This window comes from Canis lupus, chromosome 14, assembly GCF_011100685.1.
Source record: "Canis lupus familiaris isolate Mischka breed German Shepherd chromosome 14, alternate assembly UU_Cfam_GSD_1.0, whole genome shotgun sequence".
NCBI classification, from domain to species: Eukaryota; Metazoa; Chordata; class Mammalia; order Carnivora; family Canidae; genus Canis; species Canis lupus.
In genome coordinates this window covers 28,863,705-28,872,310 of record NC_049235.1, presented here as the reverse complement: position 1 = coordinate 28,872,310, position 8,606 = coordinate 28,863,705, and the positions used below count along the sequence as shown (strand labels likewise).

Below are 8,606 nucleotides of genomic sequence, written 5' to 3'. Positions count from 1 at the left end.
CCTCACTAATGGTTGAGTCATATATCTGCCAGTTATGGTTTTGATATATTAGTTCATGTTTTTTAAAAAGTGACTGGTGTAATAGAGGTAACTTCTGAATGGTCACTTGAGACCAAGGTGGTAGAAACGTGGGTGTTTGCAGGCAATCAAATTATGCATATGTTTTGAAAATAGCATTGAAAGAATTTGCTTTTAGGTGGATTTGGGATGTGAATGACGGAAAGTAATCAGGATTTGGGGCCTGAATGGGAAAACCGTATGGATTAGGTAGACGGCAGGTATATCAGGAGCTCAGTGTTAAGCTTAAGGCATGTTAACTTTGAGATGCTTTTTGGACTTCTAAGTAGAAATATCAAATAGGCCAATGACAGAGATCTGGAGTTCTGGGGAGCTTTCTGGAACAGATATTCACTAATATGACACATAAACAGAAAAGCAGATAGTCAGACAGATGGACAGATTATAATACTGTTAAACATAATGAGATCCCCTAATCATAGTCCAACATTTAGAGGCCAGTGAAATGAGAAAGAAAGCAAATGAGATATTGTAGTATGAAAGACAAACTAATCCACATTGACATTGTGGAATCTCAGAGAAGAAAGTGTTTCATAGAAAAATACCCCTCTCTATCAAAAAATGCTAATAAATCACTTAAGATTGGGGAAGGCAAATACACAGGTAGATCAAACATAGTTGAGGGAACTTGAAGTTCTCCCTCCTGAGACTTTTTATTTTTCCTTTTTTTTTTTTTTTTTTTTAGATTTTATTTATTTTTTCATAAGATACACAGAGAGAGGCAGAGACATAAGCAGAGGGAGAAGCAGGCTCCCTGTGGGGAGCCTGATGTGGAACTCTATTCCAGGACCCTGTGATCATGACCTCAGCCAAAGGCAGACACTCAATCACTGAGCCACTCAGGTGTCCCTGCACTGAGAGTTTCTGTTTGCTTTTTGGAACAGAAAGAAAATTCATCTGTTGAGTAAGGAGAGAGAAGGTTTAAGGCTTTCACTATATATTTCTAGTCATAATGCCTCTCACCTAGCAGGTATTCGATATTTGTTTACTTTGTAACTGATAAAAGAGAGTAGATAAGAATTAGAGACCTGACTCTAGTCCCTACTGTGTCAAGTAAGTCACTCTACCACTATTAAGATTCAATTTTCTCCTTAGTAACATTAAGCTAGTAGTAGATACTTGGTAGAAGGAAACAGCTCTTATTGATAGACTCTGTGGTAAAGAAATTAGGAAATGCATCTTGAATAGTTAGTGCCTTTATTTAAAATATAATTTATGTAACTGTAAGTTTACATAATTTAATATTTCATTTTAGTAAACGTATCCCTGAAAACCTGACAGTCAATTCTCTGGAGCTGAAACAGGTGGCTCTAGGACATTACTGCATCTACTCCTAAGTTTTAGTAAGGGCTAAATTAAATAATGTATGAAGGAGAGTTTAAATTTGTTAAACAGCTATATAAATGTCAAGCATTATTATTTTGAGGTGTTTAGAGAAAGAAAAGCAAAAGATACAGTTCCTGCCTTATTTGTGTTAGAATTTACTAGGTCACCAAAAAGAGAATGATTGAAAAGTTGATTAAAAGTAGAATTTCCATGTAGGTAAGACAGAGAAAAGATGTTATGGCCATAAAAATGAACATTTTAACTTTTTTTTCACTCAGGGTTTAAAAAGTTAATCAATCTAATCTCTTCCTGTCTTGTAACCTTGCTGCTTAAATATGCTTTTCTTTGTAGATAGAAGGACAAGCTAGAAAACGTTTAAAAGATTCCTTTATGAGTCAGTTGTCTTTCTAATTTCACTTAATTCTTTATTTTTTTTTTACATTTACTGAGTTTATTTTCATACTACCAGTTGTTTTTATGGGTTATATAATCACTGAACAATATTTCAAAAATCATTTAAAATGACTGAAAAACAAAGATCTCCAATATCTCCGAAATAAGCAAAATATCAGTTCGAAATTTACCTTCTTCAAGAAAAAGATTAATGGCTTAATCATTATCTATTCCTATCAGATGAGTTGAGAATATGAATACACTTAGAATTTTTGCTTGTTTTGCTAGCGAATATTGTACTACTTATTCACTGGTCTTAAACTTTCAATTCATATCCCACATCTTAATAATCCAGAGTTGAAGGCTTTCCACCATTACACTGGATAGCAGAGCTTCCTTGGGGCTATTAAGATGGGCCACCATTGGTAAGTGTTTTAACCTTGACTGAACAGGCCTAGTAATCAATCTCTTTCCACCTTCACAATCACTCTGATTTGCAAGAATGATAACACAAGACTTGGATGAAAAGATTATGAAAAAAACGAACAAGAAATACCCTAAAAGTTATCATCTTCCTCTGGCAGAATGCCAGGGATTTTGTTTCTTTAACAGAGAGAACAGGCACAGATTCAGTTCCTCTATGCAGCCATTGCTTATTACATTTTTTATTTCAATTTTAGATAAAAATGGAAATAGGGTTACATGGGAAATTATCATCAACATCTAGAGAATCACAAATCAAGATGAGACCATGAGAAATATGTATGTTTCAGTCCCTTTTCTTCCAGAACTCTTTTACAACTCTGCTTTCTTGAAAGAGAATTCATGAGCTATAATACTTGAGGAGATTCTCATCTGTAGGTTTTAGGATTTTCTTATCTGTCATATTCACCACCCATCCAGGGGCAAGACCAAAGAAAATCTGCCTTGGATCCTTTCGAGTACTAAGCATTTTGAAGAGCTTGTCTTTAGTTATATCAGGTAAAATATAGCCATACTTCTTGGCAAGTTCAAGTCTTGCTTCAGGAAATTTGGCAGGATCCACCAGGTAACCACGATTCTTTGCATTGGTATAATATGGTTCCAGTGCTTCAGGAGGAAGCATTCGTTTTGGAATAGGTTGTCCACGCAGAAAGAATGGAACAGGTTTGCACAGAATTTCCCCTCTACCAGCTGGACACCATAATCCCTTTTAAGTGGCTGGATGGTCACACCCCTCCCATTGACAAGTTGAGTTAGGTCAATAGGTTGAGTAGGATCCACTCGACCCAAATCAATAAGATATTGCAATCTATTGAGACTCAAAGGCTGATACTGGTGTCTGAAGCGGTTTCCTGGAGCCTGGATTCGGTTTTAGGTTGGCCAAGCTCACACGGGGCAAGGCCCAGAGCAGGTCCAGGGTTCTTGCCCCGCTGCCCTGCACAGGACCCGCCATTGGAGGACCAACACCCTCTAAGGGCCTAATTTCACTTAATTCTGTTTTATTATATATATATGTATTAGGTAGGCTCCATGCCCAACATGGGGCTTGAACTCACCACCCTGACATCAAGAGTTGCATGCTCTATTCACTGAGCCAGCCAAGTACCCCCAGGAATCTGTTATTTTTAGAATATTGGATATCATTCAATAGTAAGACTCTTTTCATTTCGGCAATAAGTAATATGGTGAAAAAGAATTAATTAGTAATACTTCAAGGTGACATCTTTTCACTGCGCATACACAGTAACCCATTTAGTGAGCACCCTGTATATTACTGTCAGCTTGTGGTTCATAGGTTGTTGGTTATTTATTTAATACATGTGGCTTTAGTTTCATAATTTCTAAATGTATTTACACTATTTTTTAAAGGGAATATTTATTGGTAGTTTAACCTCTCATAAAATGCACCTTTAAAAAAATCCTATGAGGAGACTGAAGGTTATTAGAGTACCTGGTTTTCATATACAGATTATAGGTAGAAGAGATGGTATCCACTCTGCCATAAAATTCTCATGCAGGACTAAAGAGAACTTTAAAAATATCTCATTATTTTCCCTCTCCATCTCTTTACCCCATCCCACAAATTCAAGAGAGATAAACATAGAGAAAAAGAAATTTAGAGGAACTCGGGGTCACATTCATGTACAAATCATGACTAATCTGCAAATTACTTAGTAGCAAAACCTTGTTTTTCTAAAATAAATTATATTTATTTACCCTATTTTTAAGCCTGTTTTTGTTTTTGTTTTTGTTTTTGTTTTAGTAGGTTAGTAATTCCTTGACCTATCAATCACTTTTGTTATTGATGTTGGGGTTTATTTTTCTCTGTCACTGTACTACTCTGTCAGGTTCAGAACTTGTCTGGTGATTTTTCACTGCCTATAAAGCTTTTTAAAATGCAAAGGTAACATAAAATGCCTTGTACCTCTCTCCACTCGAAAAAGAAAAAAAAATCTCCAGGAAAGAAACAATAACTCATTTGTCAGAAGTTAAAAAAAAGAAAATGAAAAATTTTCACCTCTTTCAAAAGTCAAGATGCCCTTAAACGTCAAGATTGATAGCCATCCTATTTGTGGTATTCAAAATCTGATGTTATTTTTAAAACTTTTTTTAGATTTATGAAAGAAAATCTATGGTGTGTTATGTTTCTATCATGAGGAAAATGCTGTCTCAAAACTTCTTAGCAAAATGTGCAAGTGCTTAATGTTAATCATATCAAAAATTCAATCATCCATGAGAGAATTTTCACATATGTAACTCAAAGGCAGTGTTAACGAAAAGTCTTGCTACCTGTTGTCAACAGACACATCTCCATTCTATAGAACTTGTGTTGTAAGAGATCATAGGATCAGTGTTCAGAATTATATTGGTATACCTTATTGTAGGATAGTTACTTTCCCACCATTTTATAATATACAATGTTTTTAAGTTTAATTTATATTATTTCACTACAGCTTTGTTGAATTGACCTCACTACACAATTTTTATGATTGGGGGGTCATTCTCCCCTCAGTTTATTTTTATTTTACCATTTGAATGGGTTTAAAAGAGGTATCTTAGCATATTATACTAATCTAAACAAAATAACAACCTATCAGAGATAAGTCTTTTTGTGCCATAGACCTTTTTGGTAGTCAATTGAAGACTAAATTCTCAGAATGATATTTCAAAGTGCATGAAACAAAAGATTGAGGATTATAAACAGAATCTATTATATTGAAATTCGGTTACTTAAATATTTTCTTAAAGCTACATGACTTTAACAACACACTAAGTTTACAAGACCTAGCAATATGTAAAATATCTACCAAAGCAGTGATGAGCATAAACAATAATTTGTGACATCAGCAACTGTAATGTGGTTTTAAAACATCTCTGATTTCTATTAATGATTAAATTATAGGTATTACTATCACTATTGTTGCCTACCTTCAAAATTGGAGGAAATGCTAAATTTCAGTAGGAGACTAATGAAAGTGAAGATATAATTTTCCCCATACAAGTTAACACAGCCCTTGAAATCTATTTTTGGATACTGGGGTTGGTGGATGTGAGCTTATGAACCACTGATGTAGAATTTTATTAAAAAGTGCCTTTCCTTGTAATAGCTGCAATTTAGAGTATCTTACACTAAATCATTTAGTCTTTAAGTTTCTTTTTATAGCAGATGCAGCTTTGATTCCTTCCTTTTTTTTTTTCCTCTTCTCATTCCTTCAGCTAGTAATATGTTTGACTCAACTGGAAAACTGAATGCTGGTTGAATGGCCAGTTGGAAAGGGGAAAAAAATTGTCTCATTTTTTTTCACTTTACATAGCCTGAGCAGCACATAATAGTTAAGTGAGGAGACTATATAGCTTGGATTCCTACTGCGTACCAGTCACATCTGTTTTACTTTTCATTCTACAAAGTTTTATAATTTTCCACAGACTAGCTGTGCCATGAATTTTTGCTTCAAAAAAAGGGCTAAATCCTCACATGCAATTATGAATAAACACTTTGTTAAAAGAAGAGAAAAATAAGGCTCCCCATTTCGTTTAGTATAATGAATTATTTTGAAGACAGTATGTAAGGAAGAAAGCTAAGATGCTAAGAATTTAAATCATTTGGTTCTAAATCATAATTATTATGCAGTTAAATCTCAATCTGATTTTCTGAAATTCAATCTAGGGACTCATGCTTGTATTATGTAAAAGATTTTCTAAAATATTTCCCCAAATTATAAACATTTCAGTGAAATTGTGTTTTCTTCCTTCCCCAAGAATGATCACTATGTGTTATCTATACGGTATCAAAAGTCTACTATATCATGATTTCCATTTGTCTATAAAGAACAAAATTATAATGATTAGCCAAAATGATTACATAAGAGACTCCATTCTATTCCTTAATTATATGTAACTTATCTCCTCTGGCTGTTTCTAAGAGAATCATGGAAATGTTTGTAATTTTTGTCTGTACTACAGAAGTCCCAGTTAAGAACCTGTTTTTCTACAGGCCTAAAATGTGCTCATTTGTTAGGATGTTTCATGTGGTTAATATTATAGCATGTTGGAAGTGATAACATAAAATGAAAAATAAGATAGAAAAGTGAAATAAAATAATGTGATATTGGCAGCCTGGGTGGCTCAGCGGTTAAGCGCCGCCTTTGGCCCAGGGCGTGATCCTGGAGTCCCAAGATCAAGTCCCACATCAGGCTCCCTGCGTGGAGCCTGCTTCTCTCTGCCTGTGTCTCTGCCTCTCTCTCTGTGTGTCTCTCATGAATAAATAAATAAAATATTAAAAAACAATGTGATAGTACAGAAAGTAAAGACTAAATTCAGAATCAACAATTCAAGATATAGGCTCTCCTAATACCTAATAGTGTAGTAATCCAAGTTTTCAAACAGGACGTACTGCTTGTCATTGGAATTGAGACCTTCACATGAAAATAGCTTAAACAAGTATTTTTTGGAAACCTGTACTGAAGACAGAGTATCAGCTAATTGGTGATATGAAAAAGGAATGTGACATGATGCTGCCTTTGAAAAGCTTGAGACTATTTTTTGACTCATTAACTCAGCAGTTGTGGCAGACCTGCTATGTGACTCTTCTTAATGCTGAGAATACAGAGCAATGGGTAAAGTAGATAACATCCCTTTTTCCTCAGAGCCTGCATTCTAGTAACACAGACAAACAATAAACAGGCAATAAACATAATAGTAGCCATCAGTAAGAACTATGAAAAGCAATATATGTAAAGCAGGATATGGGATAGGAAGTAAAGTACAGGGACCCCTGGGTGGCTCAGTGATTGAGCGTCTACCTTTGGCTCAGGGCATGATCCTGGAGTTCCGGGATTGAGTCCCACATCAGGCTCCCTACGTGGAGCCTGCTTTTTCCTCTGCCTGTGTCCCTGTCTCTCTCTCTCTCTGTGTGTCTCTCGTGAATAAATAAAATATTAAAATAAAAAAGTAAAGTACAATGCTATTTTAGATAATGTCATCAGTAAAGGTCTCTGAGAGAACTACTCTTGAGTGGAGACTTGAATGAGAAAAGCCATGGCAATGTCTGAGAGAAACAACTTCACAGATGCCTTAAAAATCTATCCATAGATTCAAAGCTAAAGGAGCAGTAGGTCAAGAGCCCTGAAATGTCAATGTGGTTAGAGTGCCAAGGATTAGCCAGAAGGCCATTTTTTGCTTGAACTGAGTGAGAGAGCAGAAATGTGGGAAACAGGGTAAGGCCTTGATGAATATGTGGAGGACTTTGCATTTTATTCTAAGTGTGTTGGACACAATTGGAGGCTTGTGAGCAGGGAGTCGTTTTGTTGGTCATTCTTTCACAAATATTTGTGTGAGGCATCCTACTTGGTAAAACAAAGAGGATGTAAATCCTTCCCATCAATTAAGGGAGCATGAGAAGGTAAGCAGACACACTGAGCCAAGTGTCTGTTATGGAGTATTCCAGTGCCATAATGGAAATCTGCACCTGGTACAGGCTGCAAACCAGGTACTAGAGAAAAAATTGAGTGAGAAGGTAGGTCAGGATGACACCTGGGTGTGATCGTTCAATAGGAAACGTTGGAAGGGGGAAATAGGCTGTGAAAAAGCCCACACTACTTAATAGTTGGGGAAGAAGACAAGAATCCAGAGGAGAGATGAAGAGCATGGAGGCACAGGGCATCGTGTCAAGGGAAAGATACATTTAGGTAGAATCATTATAGTTCATAATTGAGACTGAAGGTAAGTCAAGGTTGCTCCAATGGTTAAGGGAGCCCTCATTTTGTCCTGGAAATTATAAGAATACCTAATATTGGCTGGTCTGAAAGTAGTAAGTTGTCTCAATTGATTGTTCACAGTCACAGATCAAACTCCTTGTTCTACTCTTTCCCCCCTTCTCACCACTGCACTTAATGAATAGTCTTAAAAAAAAAAAAAAGTTAATGCATGTATCTTTCAATGAAAATTTGTTTTTCAGAATTTTAAATCTATATGATATTGAAAGGTAATTTCATTTCACCTCACCTTAAATCACAACAAGAGCAAGAGATTAGGTAAATTGAGATAGAGATCGATATGAGTAAGCTAATTACTAAAATAATTTTATAGGATAACACAGCCTCCACAAAGAAGTATAAGGGCATCAGAGTGACTCAGAGCATAGATGAAATTTTAAAATGTATAACAGCTGCAAAATTAGAAAAGCTTCACTAAAAGAATAATCACATTACCACAAGGCTGCTCTAACTTTGGAGGCACATAGAAATGTGCTTAATTCCCCTCACCCACTGCCCGTGAGAACTTTGGGGCTCCATGCCTCTCTTTTAGTAGCAGTTTCATCTTCTTTA

The 8,606-nt window shown here is 35.6% G+C and overlaps 1 pseudogene; it reads right to left on the bottom strand.

The window, feature by feature from the left end:
- Window positions 1-2,434: 2,434 nt before the first annotated feature.
- On the bottom strand, window positions 2,435-3,232 carry LOC111098674 (annotated as a pseudogene).
- Window positions 3,233-8,606: the final 5,374 nt, after the last annotated feature.